The sequence below is a fragment of the Lathamus discolor genome, chromosome 2 (assembly GCF_037157495.1).
Source record: "Lathamus discolor isolate bLatDis1 chromosome 2, bLatDis1.hap1, whole genome shotgun sequence".
In the NCBI taxonomy this organism is placed as follows: domain Eukaryota; kingdom Metazoa; phylum Chordata; class Aves; order Psittaciformes; family Psittacidae; genus Lathamus; species Lathamus discolor.
In genome coordinates, this window is record NC_088885.1 from 146,337,651 (window position 1) to 146,355,674 (window position 18,024).

Genomic DNA, 18,024 nt, shown 5'->3' on the forward strand with positions numbered 1-18,024 from the left:
TTCTCCACTGCACACACAAACAGGCAAGTATCTACTAGCAGCCTCAGCACTTTATTTCTGATTATCTGCTTGCTGGTGTAAGACACGAGGAATTCCACAGGCAGAGCGTAGTTTCTGTTTCATTTTATTTTTAATCCAGTTAAATCTCTCTATGTTTTTTTACCCCAGGGACTCCTCAGTGACTGCACTCCAGGAGAAAGCGACCCCCCACTGTGGTGCATGGGCAGTGCAGACCTGCTGCAGCCCTTAGAATCATAGAATCAACCAGGTTGGAAGAGACCTTTAAGGTCAGGTTCAACATTTACACCAAGACTGCCAAGACCACCGCTAACCCGTGTCACTGAGGGTGTCATCTACATGGGTTTTGAACACTTCCAGGACGGTGATTCCACCCCTGCTCAGGGCAGCCTGTTCCAATGCCCGAGCACCCTCTTGGTGAATAATTTTTCCCTTGTTTCACTTGTTTCTTGTGAAGAGACCAGACACCTCCTCTATCCGTCCTCTTTTCAGGCAGTTGTAGAGGTCCCCCCTGATCCTTCTCTTCTCCAGACTAAACCCCCGCAGGTCCCTCAGCCGTTCCCCATCACACTTGTGCTCCAGACCCTTCACCAGCTCCATTGCCCTTCTCTGGACTTGCTCCAGCACCTCAGCTCCTTGCTGCCCAGCATAGCTGAGCCACAGCGTAGTCCTGCACAGCCCTTCAAGTGCAGTTTGGAAGGGTCAGGGAGCTGGTCTGTGACCTGCTTCTGTTCTGCACCAGAAAGAGCTTGCAGCATCCCTGGAGGTGGGGTGCCCTCCTGGGACATCTGATGTTGGTCTCTTTGCTTTGCCAGCTCACCAGTGGGAAGAGCCTCAAGTCGGAGTGCTGATTGCTTTGGCAGAACAGACCCTGGCGAAGGGACATGTGAAGACTGCACAGCCCAAACTCTGCTTGCGTGGAGCAGAAATGTGGTGGGGAGCAGAGTACGAAGAAGCCCCAGGGCTTCAGAGATAATGGAGTCAGAGGAGAGACAGCCCCTCTGGTGCCTTCTGGAAGACCATGTCCATACCAAATGGAATTGTAACCACTCAGCCTGGCAAACCCCATCAAAAGTTTGGGTCTGTGCTGAGTCAGTTCTGTAGCTGGGGATGTGTGGTGGTTTCATGCACTGGTTTTTTTCCTTTTGGTGCAAACATGGGTGGCAATCTGATTAGCTGATGATTCACAATTTGACTAATGCGCCTACTTCCCCCAGTCCCCACCTGTTCAAATAACTACTACTGTAATGTAGGCTGCTAACTTGAAGTAAGTTTTCCAGCCCCTTTTGTAAATGAGCCCTGGGAGCTGCCTTAAGTGCCGTCCATGGTCAGAAGTTGTAATAATTTAAGTGCTTTTAAAACAAACTTGGCCTGGTGCAAAACTCTACATGGGCATTTAGGAAGAAACAAGTTCACTTTGAGCTGTTTCTAATCAGCTAACATCATGATCAGACATGTTGTTCTGGTTTCCAGATCCTGCTGCTCAGGGCTACTTCTTGCCAAAGGCTATTCTCTCCCCAGCCCTGCTCTGCAGGAGTACTGCTTCTCACCCGGTCCCCACAGCAGGAGTGAACCTCCCCATTCAAGGAATGTGGAATTTTGTGATGGGTGGGGTGAGAAGAGGCTGCTCCATACAGTTTGACTGCCAGACCTCAGTGGAGTGGAGGGGAAGGCATTGGTTGAGGCTGGTGACTCAAGCCAACGCTGGTACCGTCACATCAGCCAGCCTGACACTGCACCTTTGGTCACTCGGTCCCGTACCCACCACTCATTGTTGCAGTTAAACCAACCCAAGTGAGTTACAGCAGTGGCTGTGCATGCCCTTTGCACCAATTTAAACAGATCAATGAGGCTCAGGGCAACTTCCCAGAAGACCCAAATTATGCAAGCGATACAGTGTAAAAAAAATAGAAACTGGGGAAATACTGGTACTGAACCCAGCAGAGGATTGATTTATTCTATTCCCCCAGGTCCCCAGTTGCATCAGAAAGGTTAGACAATTTTGAAGAACACAGGAGTTTCACCATCGTGAAGACCCTTAGGCAAATCCCGATCTTGCCCAGTCCCCTTCTGACCATGCATTCCCCTGCGCTCACCTGCCTTATTCCCTGCACAGCCCCAGCTTCTGGTCTGGTGCGGTGTGATGTGTTTAGCTCTCACATCCTCCACTGAAACAGATGTCTAATCCTCCTGTAAAATCCTCCTTCCCCAGTGGCAGGTTGGCAGGTTGGGGTTTGCATGGGCAGGATGCAGAGCCTCTGGACCTCCAGAAATCAGCACAAGCGCAGCAAAGGGTGGTGTGACCATGCTGCTGCTGCAGTCAGGATCCAGGTTCTACACCAGGGAAGGGAGATGCTTTGCCTGTGGGTAAAAGCAGTAGGTTCACCAAGGAAGAGCCTCTCCATAGATGGGTGTGCTAATTTCACCCCTGGCAAACAACATTAATATAATACATCAAAGCCGGCTGCATTAATAGCAAACCAAGGGAAAGGATTTGCTGTACATGCTAGTTACTTTTCAAATGCAAATGTCTGTTTTAAATCAGATTAAGACAGAAGAAGCCTAGAGAATGCCAATAATTAATACATGATAAAGGAATAAACATCCAGGGCATCAAAAGGTAAAAACACAATCACAAAGATGAAAGTAATCCATCTTCTCCACACAGCCTGCTCTGCTGCATGGAGTAGGTGTGTGAGTACCCGTTCCCATTTCCATAGGTAGGTGGTGAGTGTAAACCCAAGGCAGCTGCTGAGGAAATGAGAAGAATCCTTAAGCTCAGCCAGGGAAGTGGAGAATCCCTGGCCTGGGATGGGCTTGGCTGTGCTCAGCTCATGTCTGCTCTCCAGACTCCCCACATTATGTGAGCCATGCTGCTGTGGAGAGGGAGCACTTCTGTTCATTGGCATGACCTCAGTCCCTTCAGAGTGTGCACACCTCACTTCTGTGGCTTTAAACCAGTGGAAAAGGTGGTGTTTGGAATGCCCATGAGCGGATATCCATGAGTGGACCTTGGAAATATTTTGCCCTGGTTTTCCCTGCCTCCTTTTCCACATGTGAAAAGCAGAGTGGCCTCTTCTCCTCTCCCCTTGCTCCCCTAGACCTGCATCTTGAGGTACAGTTGAGGCTACAGCAGGATGTAGCTCATACATCCATACAGAGAAATAGGAAATTGGAGGGAAAGTGTTACAGACCCTATCCCCCTTCCATAATTCTTACAGCAGAGTGCTGGCATCAGACCCCTGGCAGTGCCTTTGGTTTCACTTCCTTCTTCAACTGATACTTATAGCAGCTTTTACTCTGGCTTTCTTAACCACCAAACTGCAGCAGCCTTGCATATCAGTTGCATCAAGAGATAAGCAGGCCTGACTTGCACACAGTCCATGCACGAGGGAAGTGAGCTCTGAAGGCAGATAAACATCACTGTTAATGTTTGAAAGCTGCTGCTCAACCGTGAGCTCCCTCAGAAAAGCCCTGCAACTGCTGGTTCACTGCCTGGCCTAGGTACCAGTACCTGGATTTGGAGGGGACTTCTAAGCCCCAGATACCAGCAAAGGATCAGGAGTTTCTTCCCAGACCTCTTAGGAGCTGTGCTGCTGTTTAAAGGTTTGCAAAGTGCCCCCGAATCAGAACACAGGGCTGAAAAGTCAAATCATAGAACCACAGAAAAGTGTGGGTTGGAGGGGTCCTTCAAAGATCATCCAGTCCAACCCCCTGCCATGGGCACGTCTTGGACTAGATCACGTTGCTCAAAAGCTCCAAGCCCCATCCAACCTGGCCAGGGGCGGGGCAGCCGCAGCTTCTCTGGGCACCCTGTGCCAGTGTCCCACCATCCTCATCATAACAATATTTCTTCCTCGTATCTACTCTAAATCTACCCTCTTTTATTTTAAAACCGTTGGCCCTCGCTCTGCCACTGCAGATCCTGGTAAAAAGTCTCTCTGTCTTCCGTATAAGCCCCCTTGAAGTACTGAAAGGCTGAACACCCCCATCTCTCTCAGCCTCTCTTCATAGCGGGGGTGCTCCAGCCCTTGGAGCATCTTTGTGGCTTCCTCTGGACTTACCCCAACAGGTTCACACCCTTCTTGTGTTGGGGGCCCTAGAGCTGAACTCAGTACTCACAGGACCTCATGAGAGCAGAGCAGAGGGGGAGCATCACCTCCTGCATCACCTCCTGGCCGTACTTCTAACGCAAACCAGGATATGATTGGCTTTGGCGCGCTTTGCCTGCTTGTAGTCATTGCAAATTATTACAGACTAAAGAGTGAGGATACTCTGTGCTCCTGCCTCCTGATTTATGATCATCTTCATGCGGTCCAAGCCCTCTCAGTGGCCCTTGGAAGCCCGTGAGCACACTCTTTCATGCTGAAAAAAAAAATCATGCAGTTCCCACAAGCCTCTTTTACATTTCTCTTTCTTTCTGATCCTCATTCAAACCCCACGTTGGGCTGAAGGGAGCCCCAGGCTCAGCCACGATGTGGACAGATGGACAGTGTGGGCAGCTGGCCCTTCCCACCTGACACAGCAGGGATGAGGTTACTGCCTCCGTTGCCCGCTGATAAATCTGTGCTTGCTGCCAGCAGAATCAAAGGCAGCTCCAGTCACCCTGGGAGAACAGCCCGCTGCAGCCCAGAGTAGCCATGCCGTAATAGAGCCATAGAATCATTTAGGTTGGAAAAGACCTTTAGGATCATCGAATCCAACTGCAAACCCAGCACTGCTGAGTCCACCACTAAACCATGTCCCTAAGTGCCACATCTACACGTCTTTTAAACACCTTCAGCGATGGTGACTCCATCCCTGCCCTGGGCAGCCTGTTCCAATGCCTGACAACCCCTTCGGTGGAGAAGTTTTTCCTAATATTCAATCTGATCCTCCCCTGGTGCAGCTTGAGGCCATCTCCTCTTGTCCTATTGCTTGTCATTTGGGAGAAGAGACCGACCCCTGCCCCACTTCATACTGCTTTCAGGCAGATGTAGAGAGGGATAAGGACCCCCCTGAGCCTTCTCTTCTCCAGACTAACCCCCCCCCCCCCCCCCCCAGGTCCCTCAGCCGTTCCCCATCACACTTGTGCTCCAGGCCTTTCACCAGCTCCGTTGCCCTTCTCTGGACCCGCTCCAGCACCTCAGTGTCTTTCTTGTAGTGAGGGGCCCAGAACTGAACACAGGATTTGAGGTGCAGCCTCAGCAGTGCCCAGTACGGGAGGATGATCACTGCCCTGGCCCTGCTGCCACACTGGTGCTGATACAGGCCAGGATGCCATTGTCCTTGGCTGCCTGGGCACAAGCTGCTCATGTTCAATGGCCACCAATCAGCACCTCCAGGTCCTTTTCTGCCCAGCAGATTTCCAGCCACTCTTTCCCAAGCCTGGAGCGTTGTATGGGGGTGTTGTGACCCAAGGGCATCACCACGCTGCTGCAAGGTCCCAAGCCTTCCTGCACTAGGTGTACATCATCATTACCATCCTCCCTTAGAGCAGCCTCCAGGTCCCTCCTGAGGATGCCCGTGGCACTGCAAAGCTTTACGGCAGGGGTGGGTTTCTCGCAGGGGTGGAAGGAGCAGGTTGCTGAAGGTGAGGTCTCTCCAGGCTTTACATTCAGCTCCTCAAATTCAGGAATCACTGCTGGCATAAAAATCAGTGTATCACAGAATGGTGAGGTTGGAAGGGACCTCTGGGGGGCATCTGGTCCAACGCTCCTGCTCAAGCAGGGTCACCTAGAAATGATAGCGTGAGAGAGATGCAGTCAGTGCCTGTGGTGGTTGGGCTCTTAACCATTTGTAACGGCAAAACCCCAGCCAACCCACCCTGGCTGATACTGTCCCATCCAGTGGTGGGATCAGTCAGAGAGACTGAACAACAGCCAAACAGTCCTTGTCCAGCCCTTCCTCTGACAAATGTGCACATCCACACATGGTGGTACCATCTGTGGTGTCTGGATTGCATGAAGAGCTGGTGCTGGTGCCACCAGCAGCATTGATGTAACAGCACATCTGTTACTGCCTTCCTGCCAGCACCTGTAGGTCTGCAGAGGCCATTGCAGCACCCAGCAATGCCTGCAACCAGCAGTTATGCTTTGGAAGAGAAGCTGGGCCAGCAGAGAGGATGGTCCTCTGGATCTCCAGAGTGAGGAGTACGTATCCCCTCAACCAGTGATTATTTAGGCTTGACCATAACTCTGCTGACTATATCAAAGCCTTCTGGCTGATTGCAGGCATCAGCACGGACCCTGATACTTGGCTGCAGCCCTGGGAAAGTTATTAACCTCTCCGACAAGCACTGTCCTAAACAAGTCTAAACTTCAGGATTTCAGGTAATATCCAAGTTAGGAATTTCCATCTTGTCCTTGGGACCTCTATGGTTTGGTGCCACTAATGGATACAACCACTGTGACCAAATAGCATTAAAATGCTTTCCAGCCTTGGTCAAGGGGGTGTCTGAGATGGAGATCACTCAGAGGCAGTGCTGCAGCAAACACTGCATCTAAGCCCTCCATATAGTTACTTTATATATGAACCAGGGGAGGGTTACATCCTCAAAAGATGTAGGTGATTACCATGTGCTGGACCAGGTTACAGGCAAACCTTTGCTTGGGTATGTGTGGAAGACAATGCCATTTTAAGATGCATTGCAATTTTGCCCTCGATTTCAACAGGATTAGAATCCTGCTCAGGGAAATCCCACCAAGAGCTGGGCTGCTGTAAGGAGCAGCCAAGCTCACTCCCTACTGCCCTTGCTATTGAAGCCCATTGGGTTTCACAAGGCGTTCTGCCCTTAAACCCAGGATTCATCATTTTTAATTCTATTAAGAAAGAAAGTAGGGCTTTCAGTGGGGAAAGAAACCAGCAGATTCTGGTGGGTTTGGGGTTTCTTTTGCTGAGTTTTCCTGTAATTTTTACAGCCAGAGGCAGGCAGCAAACTGAGTTTCACAACATTCTGGTTCTGGTTGAGCTCCTAGCCCAGGCAAAGGTGATGTTTGCAGGTTGATGTACAGCCCTTATTTACCTTAGTGGCACATCTCCCAGCAACTTCAACTACAAAAGAGTTTTGTCCGCGATGTCTTTCACTGGAGGGGGTTTTGTTCCCATGGTCAAGTTGATAACCTTCCCATTCACCTCTGGCATGATGTTGAGCAGCATCCTGCTCTTGTGCAGCCACGGCGGCTTTGCTCCCTCTCACAAACAGCCACTTGCTCCAGGTTGGTTTCTGCCCTCAACAACATTTATTCTTATAACTTCATTTTTATTTATTGCCTAAAATTCTGGATTAAATGCCATCTCCTAGCAACTGGTGTATTTTTGTCGCTCGTCTGCTAACTTTCAGTGCTTGGGTGTTGCTCTGCATTCATTTTTACGTCTCAGACAAAAAACACTGTTTTCCAGATACCTAGTGGTATTTACATTTGTTTGTTGTATTTCTGAACAGTCAAGTCAGTTAAACAGCTAACTTTATATCCACTTGCTTGTTGACCCTGTAGATGTGCTCCAGAGGCAAAAGATACACAATCCTAGAATCATAGAATCATAGAATAGTTAGGGTTGGAAAGGACCTCAAGATCATCTAGTCCTGTTTGTTGCATCTTTAGAAGTGACGCAGGACAGTAGCTGCCTTGGTGGGGACACCCCACCTGAGATGCTCTTGGGATGGGGCTTTTTTCCCACTGTGCAAACCCTTGACAGTTCTTGACATGCCAAAGAAACATCAAGGAATGTGCTTACAACCTCTGCAGACTAAACCACATGTGTGTTCCCAACAAGCCATGACAAAAGCATGGGATGAGTCTCAAGAGGAGGATGGGGCTGGTTTACGTCCATAGCGAAACCTTCTACCCAACAGGGTAGAAGGTGCCTGTGCTGTGACATTGTCCTGGGTTCAGCAGGAGCAGTCATTTTCTCCTTCTTAGTAGCTGGTGCAGCGCTGTGTTTTGACTTTCGGCCTGGGAGCAGAGCTGATAACACCGGTGTTTTTAGTTGATGCTCAGTAATGTTTACTCTGACCAAGGACTTTGTGAGCCTCATGCTCTGCCAGGGAGGAGGGGAGGCCGGGAGGAAGCAGAGACAGGACACCTGACCCAAGCTGACCAAAGAGGTATTGCATACCACAGCACGTCATGCCCAGGGAGGACTGGGAGTTACGCGGAAGGGCACGGGCTCTATTCTGGGGGTCTGGCTCGTTTCAGCAGTGGTATTGTATTCTCTTCCCTTGTTATTTCCTTTATCATTATTACCATTGGTGGTAGCAGCAGTGATTTGTGTTATACCTTAGTTACTGGGCTGTTCTTATCTCAACCCGTGAGAGTTACATTCTCTCAATTCTCCTTCCCATCCCTCCAGGAGCAGGGAGGGGGGAAGTGGGGGGAAGGAAAGAAAGAGGGAGGAAAGGGGGGAGTGAGTGAACGAGCTGCATGCCTGGGTTTAAGCCACAACAGAAATGGGTGCGGGAAAGACGTCACATTAAAAAAGATCAATTTCTTTTGGGCTGTTCAGCTCAGACTGTGCAACCTGACTTTATGTGGAGAGATGTTTGCAGCTTTTACCATTGCAGACAGCACTGCAGGAGGTTAGCACTCTGCAAAGAAAGGCTCATGCATCAAACCATCTGAAATTCTCAAAGCTATTAGGGACTTGTCTATGAATTTGGCTTCAAGGAGCAGTAGCAAATAGTGTTCATCTCTGTCCTGGGTTTACCAGGAGCCGTTTTGCTCCTTCTTAGTAACTGGTGCAAGCTCTGTGTTTTGACTTCCAGCCTGGGCAGAGAGCTGATAACACCGATTGTTTCTAATTGTTGCTAAGTAATGTTTATTCTGGCCAAGGACTCTGTGAGCCTCATGCTCTGCTGGGGACGAGGGGAGGCCGGGAGGAAGCAGAGACAGGACACCTGACCCAAACTGACCAAAGAGGTATTCCATACCACAGCACGTCATGCCCAGGGAGGTAACTAAGAGTTACCCGGAAGGGCACGGGCTCTCTTTGGGGGGGGTCGAACTCGTTCGGCGGTGGTATCGTATTCTCTTGCTATTTTCTCTTATCAATATTATCATTGGTGGTAGCAGCAGTGATTTGTGTTATACCTTAGTTACTGGGCTGCTCTTATCTCAACCCGTGGGAGTTACATTCTCTTGATTGTCCTCCCATCCCTCCGGGAGCGGGGAGGGTCGGGGCCGGGGGGGGGTGTGAGTAGACGAGCTGTGTGGATCGGTTTAAACCACGACAATCTCGCCTAACTTTAGTAAACCACAGTCTTTACCTGAGCTTCCTCTGATGATCATCAGAGGGAAATGGCAGTTTTTAAGGTGTGCTTTCTCATTGAGCTGCCTATTTCAGGCTGGGATGCAGAATCCCCAAGTAGAGCCCACAAACAGATACTGCAGATGTTTGCAGCTGGTCAGGTGGATCCCACTAAAACAGCAGGTCAGAATCCATCCTTAGGCTCACAATTTCTTGCTCTCAAAGCCTTGCCATTTTTCTATCCATGCAAACTTGACTTTAGCTATTTTTTCAGTTTGCAATGGTTATAAATTGAATTTACATGTAATAAAAGATGCTGTCCATGAGCATAAAAGAACAACTGATGATTCATGACTTTTATTTCTGCAACTTCTCACTTGCAGACTATCTATTTGACAAACTGTGAATCATATACATTGGCTTGGATGGATATACTTAGCTCTGATTTGTACAAGTGAGATAGAAGTAAGTAATCAGTTAATTAAATGATTTTTTTCTCTGTGAATTGCTGCCTCTCGTCTCTCCCCTTTTCCTTCCCTTCCTTCTGATTCACCACTGTTCAAAGGGACGATCCTGTCTCCTGACAACCTGAAATCATGCCACACACCTATTCCAGAGGCAGCATGTCATTCAGGACGGTTGGTGGGTATGAAGATTGAAGCTGCCCGTGACTGCCGCAAAACCAGCATGGTACCAGGACTAGTTACAACCCATGGGGCATTTAATTTTATATCTCTGCTGAAAAAAGCACTTCCCATCCCGTGCTCCAACAGCGCTGGCTCAGACAGTAGGACACTCTCCACGTTCTTTAGTACCGCTTCGTTTTGCTGCGCAAGCCCCTGCAAGGCACTGGCCCAAACTGTGCTTTGACAGACGAGCTCGGAAGGGCGGATTTGAATCTCGCTAACTCCAAAATTCATAAAACGCATAAGGAAGGATGCGTGCGCGTGGTCCCTGACGGCTGAGCGCAGCCGTAGGTAGCTGTGATCACCCGATGAGAACACGAATTGCGTCTGATCTTGCTGAGCTGGTTGGGTCTTGCCTGCTGCATGCTCTGGTCTCATTAACACCTACTGACAGATGTTTCCTCTCAGTTTGGCCAGAGGTGCCTGCTTGTCAGTGGGCAATGCTGAGGGGAGACCGGTGCCAGCTTTTGGCAATTTCGTGCAGATTGGCTCCAGAAGGAACAAACTCTGCTTGTGACCCAGAGGACGGTAACTGCGTGAGTGCACATGGGGACCTGTTGTGCAGCTGTGTGCAGCAGCATTAGGTTAAAAAATTCTGAGCACCAAGGCTTTGCAAAAGAGGGTATTTGTCATTTTGCATAGTGCAGAAGCCGTAGATTGCTCGTCTGCACCCTCTCTCCTCACTTCCCTGCTTCTCTGCACCCTCTCCTCACTTCCCGGCTTCTCTGTGCCCTCTCTCCTCACTTCCCTGTTACCCCAGGCAGATCACTGCTCACACTCAGAAAGCAAGGAGCTCTTCTCTAGAAAGCAAAGTCTGGGATGGGCTTTTCCATGATCTGACCTTTCCTTCTGTGCTGCTCACTCCCCCATTGTGGCACCTCCTGTTCTTTGTCTCAGTTTGCCCTAATTTACAAAGAGAACCCTGTGGTACCAGTCTCCTGTACTCAAGCTTATCAAGTTGGGTTCTTTGAGAGAGATGAAGAGTCTTAAAATAGAGGCTTTGTCTAGACCAAAACTGTACCATGCTGTTGTATATCTTGGAATGATAGGCATTTAAAGATTCACAGGGATGATTTCTCCCTGTGCCAGAATCCACGTCTGTCACTGTATTGGGTTTGTGTTGCAAGGAGCAGAGATTCCCCGGCAGCCCATGGTGCAGACCACGGCGAGCCAGGCTGTGCCCCTGCAGCCCGTGGAGGTCCGTGGAGAGCAGGCACCCACCCGCAGCCCATGGAGGACCCCAGGCAGATGTGCCCAGAGGAGGCTGTGTGGCGCGCGTGGCTGAACCTCGCTTGATGGGTGCAGGTGCACCCATCTTTTCATTTAGCAGCACAGATGTTTCTTGGGGCCCTCCCCTGGACCGGTGCTGCACCACGTGGGGTTTGCTCAAAGAAGGGGATTAAAAAAACCAAGTGAGCAAAGTGGGCCATGAGAGGCAGGAGTGAGCTGGTACCAAGTGTGATGAAGAGGCAGAGGTAGGGACCAGGCTGTGAGGGGGCAGGAGATGTGTTGATGGAAAGGCAGAAGGGAGAGCCAGTGCGGCAGGCAAAGAGACATAGGAATGGCAAATGATCTTTGCAGCAGCGATTTGAATGGACATGTGCCAGGAAAGATTTCATTTGTCAGGGGTGGAAGGAAGGATGTTGCAGTGAGACGTGAGACGATGTGAAGTTTTTCCGTGTGGATGGAGGAGAAAGGGTTCTACCCCGGCTATGGTATGAAGGAAGAGGATGGTATGAAGGGCTTCAGAGTAGCCTGGAAGTAATTGAGGGATGCCCTGTGGCTTCCTTTATGCGCAAGGTCAGATTAGATAATCACAGTGGTCCCTTCGGAGTTTAGCATCTATAAATCTGTGAAATAGGAGCTTTAAACCATGATGAAGGGCTGAGTCCTTGGAGCATCACATTGAAAGCCCAGCGTATCCTGAGATATGGGTCTTTAATACTGGGATTTTGGGGTATAGAAAATCTATTTCAGGAGATTTTTATTTTTTATTTTTTAAGGTTTATTTCATCTACCTGGTTTTACAGGCAGAGTCTATAAAGTAAACCTCTAATAAAACATTTAAAGCCCTCTAAATATCCCTAAAAGAGTCTTTCCATAACATGTGTTGCATAGACAGGCTAGATGCTGCTGGGATGTGACATGCAGATGTCATTGCTTTGATAGTTTCATAGATTTCACATCCAGAAGGCACCACCATGGTGGTTTCCTCTGCCCTCCTGCATAATGCACACCATGGAGCTTTGCCCAGCAATTCCCACTCGGATACATGAGTTACATTGTAGAGAAAGACATCCACGCTCAATTTAAGTACCTTTTTGGGTGATGGAGAACCTCCCGTATCCCATGTCAGCTCCTCCAGTGGTTAATTACAAGGCCATTAAGGAGAAAAATGTGCCTCCTTTGCAGCTGGATCTTTTTTTCCAGCTCCAGTCTTCCTGGTTTGTATGCCTTTGTCTGACAGATTCAGTAATCCTCTGATACTGCATTCTTCCTGCAGGTACGGATACTACAGACCTTGATCGATTAATCTCTTATATTCCTCTTTGATAATATAACTGGATTGTGCTCCTCTGGGTCATTGTAAGATATGATTTCAATCAGTCTCATAGCTCTTCTCCCAATCTTTTTCAGTTTTTCAAGACAGTTTTCACGTGTTGACGGCTGAACTGGACTATTTTCATCTCATTAATGTCAGGTAGAGAGCGAATATGTTTCCCTTACCACTCAATATTCCCATTTATACATACTATGGTCATATCAGCCCCTTTAGCAAGAGCATCACATGGGGACCTCATATTCAATTGTTTATCCATCCTGACCTCTGAAGTAAACAGCCAAGAACAGCTTCCTAAATATTCCTTCTATAAAAACTCCCATGGGATCACTCTTCCTTTGCAGCTCCTCTTCGGAGACCTGCCATTTATGTGCCTCGTAATCCATTTAAAACGTGCCACATTGATTTTTCACAGTGCTACCATTCAAAACGCAGCGCATGGCAGAACGCAGCCCCCAGGACCGCTCAGATGCTTCCCAAGTACCTATTTCCATGGAGATGCATGCCCACATTTTCTGCTTCACTAAGTTGTATCCCAGGCAGCTCCGTGCCTTGCCTGGGAGCAAGTGAACGTGCAGCCACCCCAAATCCCATTTCTGCTTCTTCAGGCCTATAATGGGAAGCATAGGAGATTGGAGCGGAATTACCAGCCGTGAGCTCCGAAACAAGTAGAGAGGGTAAGACTGGTTTACAGCTAACACTTTCAGAGGTGGCAGAGCTGTTATTCCTGTGCTTGGATACCAGTGCCTCTTGGTGGCTTTGAGGGAATATTTTGAGACAATATCCTGCACTCAGGGGGTCCTAAAGTGGCCTGTGGAGAAGCATCAGTCTGAAAATCCCATATAAATGCCCCGCGGGTAGTGCTCGAAACCACACTGCTTTTGGAGTGGTTTTAATTTAAGTTTAAAGGGGTGTGACTGGTGACCCAAGAGAAATGCTAAAGGCTGAGGGTGGTCCTTGGTCCAGCGCGTTCGGATAATATCCCAGACAATCTCGGTTTTCCTGTTGGTTGCCAAGTCCCTCATGGGATTAGCAGAACAGTGTCCAAAAGATCTGTATTTTGGGATTACGAGGCAGCCTGTTGTGGGACTAATAACACAGACAAAGAGGGAAGCATGAAGAAAGCCCAGTATCCCCTACGTAATGTTGTACAACCTGAGAAGTGCAGGGGGGAAGAAGAGCTACTTCCCTGGGGTAAAACGAGCAACGGTCGTCTCCAGGTGGAATTACGCAGTGGGAAGCCAGGCTCCTGCGATTCCTCACATTCTGACCAAGAATCGCCAAAGCTGTGCCCAGCGTGGGACACGGGGACACGCACAAAACGAGTTACCATAACGGCATCCTTCATGCTCCGAGTTACAGCTTAAACAAAGGCAGAAATAACCCTGCATTTCCCCACAGGACTCCGATTCCTTGCTGTAACGGCGGCAGGCGGGGGCTTATCTGCCTTTCCCGCATGTGGGAGTGTTTTCGCTCGCAGCTGCACTTCTCATGTGGGGCAACTTGAGGAGCTGAATGAAAACGCTAAAATGAGTTAATCAGCTCAGCACAGCCATTCCCAATATTTCCCATAGAACAATCTGCCTCCCACGTAGTCTGCGTCGCCGTCCCATTTCGCAGCACTGAGTAGAGCCGAAGCACCCCTTGGGCTGAACATTCAACGCTCAGCACCAACCGTGCTCTCCCGTTTCAATCCGGAAAGTGCCAGCTCAAGCTGAGACTCAAGACGCGCCCTGAAGAGCATGGTTTCTCTGCAGTACAAGCCCCCCGGGAAGGAGAAGCACTTTTCCTGATCACCCTGCAGCTTCCGGAGGAGGCTGGCAATGACCACCAATGATGCACCCTGTTAGCCTGCCCCTTGCTGCAGCTCCCCAGGCTTTGGCCAGCTGGCTATGAAGCGTTGCCTCTCTTCATCTTGCAAGTGAGTTCAACATGTTTATTTTTCCTTTTTTGCTTCTAACCAACTCATTCCAAGGCTTTTCTCCACAAGCCCTAATTCCCTGATGGTGCCTGGTAAAAACCCAGTGAAAGCCTGGATGTTGGAGGTGAAGAGGGATCCTCACCCTGACCCTAAAGGGTGCCACCCTTTTGGTGTTCTTGGTCTCACTAATTGCTGCTATTTGTCGCACTGTATCTCAGGAATTGGGCTCTTGATGAGTGCGGTGATTTGGGCTCTTGGTGAGTGTGGTGATTTGGGGTGAGAAGGTGGATCTGGTCCCTGCTGTCACCCTGGGCTCTGCCTCTGCATCTGGCCCAGCCGTGGTGGTGCCCCAGTTTCTCAGCTCTGACAACCTGATGTATTGACCCAAATGAGTCTGGAATTACTCATAGCTACATAGTAGTAGGTTCCTACCTCGAAGAGGTAGAAAAAGAAGAACTAAATTCAGTTCAAGCTGAAATGTAAAGTAATGATAATTAACAGAGTTAACTCTGCTCCCCATTCATCTTACCTGCAGAAAAATTGGCCTAAAGGAGATTTTGGTAGACAGCTCATTCCATCCTCTTTCCCTTCCAAAGGGTCCGGATTGCTGATGGAAGCTTTTCGAAGCTGTTCTCCGTTTCCTTAATCAGTCACTACTTCGGCAGCGTCCCTGTTCCCAGAAAGCACTCCCTAGTGTCCCGTGTGGATCCTTTCTGCCATTTGAGCCCCTCACTCCAACACAGACAATAAGAGACTGACTCATGTTGCCCTAGAACAAACCTGTAGCAATTTGTCCTCTGTCCATCTCCTCCTAAACCAGTGCCTTGGTGCCATTTAGTTGAAGCAGAACTGTTTCACTTGGAAGTGTGTTTCTCACATGCAGTAATTCAGTGTATTTCCCATGTGATGCTAACAACAGTAGAAGGCAAGAAATCACATCAGGTGCAGAAAAGTGAGGAGAAGGCAATGACAAGGCAGTGACACGAATGAGACAAAGCAGTGCACAGAAGAGGAATAAACCTCAGGCAAACCGAGTGTGGGCTGATACACCTCACCTGTGAATGTGTCACCATGCACTGAGGCTCTGACTGGGTGCAGTGAGAGCAGAATGTCAGGTGAGCCCTAACTGTGGACAGTGACTTCTTGTCCTCCAAATAAAGTGTTTCTTTTGTACCAAGGTCTGTTCAAATCGATCCCATTTGCACTGTGATCTTCTTAGAAGGCTTACAGTTTTGCCATTGAGTTACAAGGTTTAACAGTGACGGGTAAATGCAGTTCCTCTTTTCCTGTATCTTTTACAGATAAAGAGGTGGGACATGAAGAGACAACATGTTCTGTCATATACAGCAGGTCAGTCATGGCATTTGGTACACAACATCTGTTTCTAGGGTTGTGCTTCGTTTATTGGACTTCATTATGGACTAAGGACATCTGCTCACATCACAAGGCTCTGCTCAGGTGAGCACAGATCTGCTCAGCTGGTAAGGTCTCAGTTCAGGAATCGATGGTATTGGAGCCCAAGGGGCCAAGCTGCCTCACCTGGGTCTGTGACCCCCAGTAGATGCTCAGGGTAAGGTAAGCTCTGATGGATCCACAGGGTGTACACAGATATAATGTATGATCATGCAAGTTGCATTGAGGGCTAATTGCCACTGGGAGGAAAACAACCAAATCCCAGATGGCACAAGTGGTTGCTCCACTACTGACTTCTGAGTAACAAACTGTGAGTGAAGACCAGTCAGTCTCACCTCTGTGCCTGGCAACATCTTGGAGCACGTTCTCCTGGAAGGCATGCTAAGGCACATGAAAAACAGCAAGGTGCTTGGTGACAGCCAGCATGGCTTCACTAAGGGAAAATCCTGCCTGACCAATTTGGTGGCCTTCTATGATGGGGCTACAGAACTGATGGACAAGGGTAAAGCAGTTGATGTCATCTACCTGGACTTGTGCAAAGCGTTTGACACTGTCCCGCATGACATCCTTGTCTCTAAATTGGAGAGATATCAATTTGATGGATGGAACACTCGCTGGATAAAGAACTGGCTGGATGGCTGCACACAAAGAGTTGTGGTCAATGGCTCAATGTCCGGCTGGAGACCGGTAACGAGTGGTGTCCCTCAGGGATCGGTGTTGGGACCGGTCTTGTTTAACATCTTCATCGCTGACATGGACAGTGGGATTGAGTGTACCCTCAGCAAGTTTGCCGATGACACCAAGCTGTGTGGTCCGGTTGATACGCTGGAGGGAAGGGATGCCATCCAGAGGGACCTTGACACGCTTGTGAGGTGGGCTGATGCCAGCCTTATGAAGTTCAACCATGACAAGTGCAAGGTCCTACACCTGGGTTGGAGCAATCCCAGGCACAGCTACAGACTGGGCAAAGAAGAGATTGAGAGCGGCCCTGCGGAGAAGGACTTGGGGGTGCTGGTCGATGAGAAAATGAACATGAGCCGGCTTCAGTGTGCGCTCGCAGCCCAGAAAGCCAACCGTATCCTGGGCTGCATCAAAAGGAGCGTGACCAGCAGGTCGAAGGAGGTGATCCTGCCCTCTACTCTGCTCTTGTGAGACCTCACCTGGAGTATTGTGTGCAGTTCTGGTGTCCTCAACATAGAAAGGACATGGAACTGTTGGAACAAGTCCAGAGGAGGGCCACGAGGATGATCAGGGGACTGGAGCACCTCCCGTATGAAGACAGGCTGAGGAAGTTGGGGCTGTTCAGCCTGGAGAAGAGAAGGCTGCGTGGAGACCTCATAGCAGCCTTCCAGTACCTGAAGGGGGCCTATAGGGATGCTGGGGAGGGACTCTTCATCAGGGACTGCAGTGACAGGACAAGGGGTAATGGGTTAAAACTTAAACAGGGGAAGTTTAGATTGGATATAAGGAGGAAATTCTTCCCTGTTAGGGTGGTGAGGCACTGGAATGGGTTGCCCAGGGAGGTTGTGAGTGCTCCATCACTGGCGGTGTTCAAGGCCAGGTTGGATGAAGCCTTGTGTGGGATGGTTTAGTGTGAGGTGTCCCTTCCCATGGCAGGGGGGTTGGAACTGGGTGATCTTGAGGTCCTTTCCAACCCTAACTATTCTATGATTCTATAAGAAACTGCAGGCCCATGGGTGAGATTTGTGACTCAAAACCCATCTGAGCACACAAGGAAACTCCTTGTTCCACAGCATCAGTAGCTAATTTCTGTCTCCAGGGAGGAGTATTTCATTATCATGGTAGCTGCACTTTCACTATAAAGCAGATCTGTTTAGGTGGTGTATTGTTTATAACAGGAATAATCTTAATGTGCAGCAGCCAGAGCAGTAATAATACGGTGCCACTGTATGGAGACCCAACAGTGAAAAGGGTATGTGACATAGAAACTGTTCTCTTTACTTACATGGTTGTTCTAATTTCCTTCAGCCCAAGATGTAACGTGCACAGATCTGTACGAACCCAGAGCTTTCCCTGTGCTAACATGTTCTTCCCAGTGACAAAAGTTTATGGAGTAGAAAGCTTTTAAAAGATATACACAGAATTTAGTAAATTGCAGCCCCAGCTGAGATGTTACAGTAAAACCCATGATGTTTTTTGTTTGGATGACAATTTCTCTTGACTTTGTCAGTTACACTGCA

General features: G+C 49.1%; 1 long non-coding RNA gene across 7 annotated transcripts; it reads left to right on the plus strand.

The window, feature by feature from the left end:
- Positions 1-8,115: 8,115 nt before the first annotated feature.
- Positions 8,116-14,655, plus strand: LOC136008916 (uncharacterized). Of its 7 annotated transcripts, none has more exons than XR_010610273.1 (4): positions 8,116-8,200; positions 8,829-8,915; positions 9,627-13,166; positions 13,710-14,655. It is a non-coding gene; the product is annotated as an uncharacterized LOC136008916 (long non-coding RNA). The 7 variants fall into 7 exon arrangements; XR_010610271.1 differs by having other exon boundaries at positions 9,627-12,630; positions 12,905-14,655; XR_010610275.1 differs by having other exon boundaries at positions 9,627-12,630; positions 13,098-14,655.
- The last annotated feature ends 3,369 nt before the right edge of the window (positions 14,656-18,024 follow it).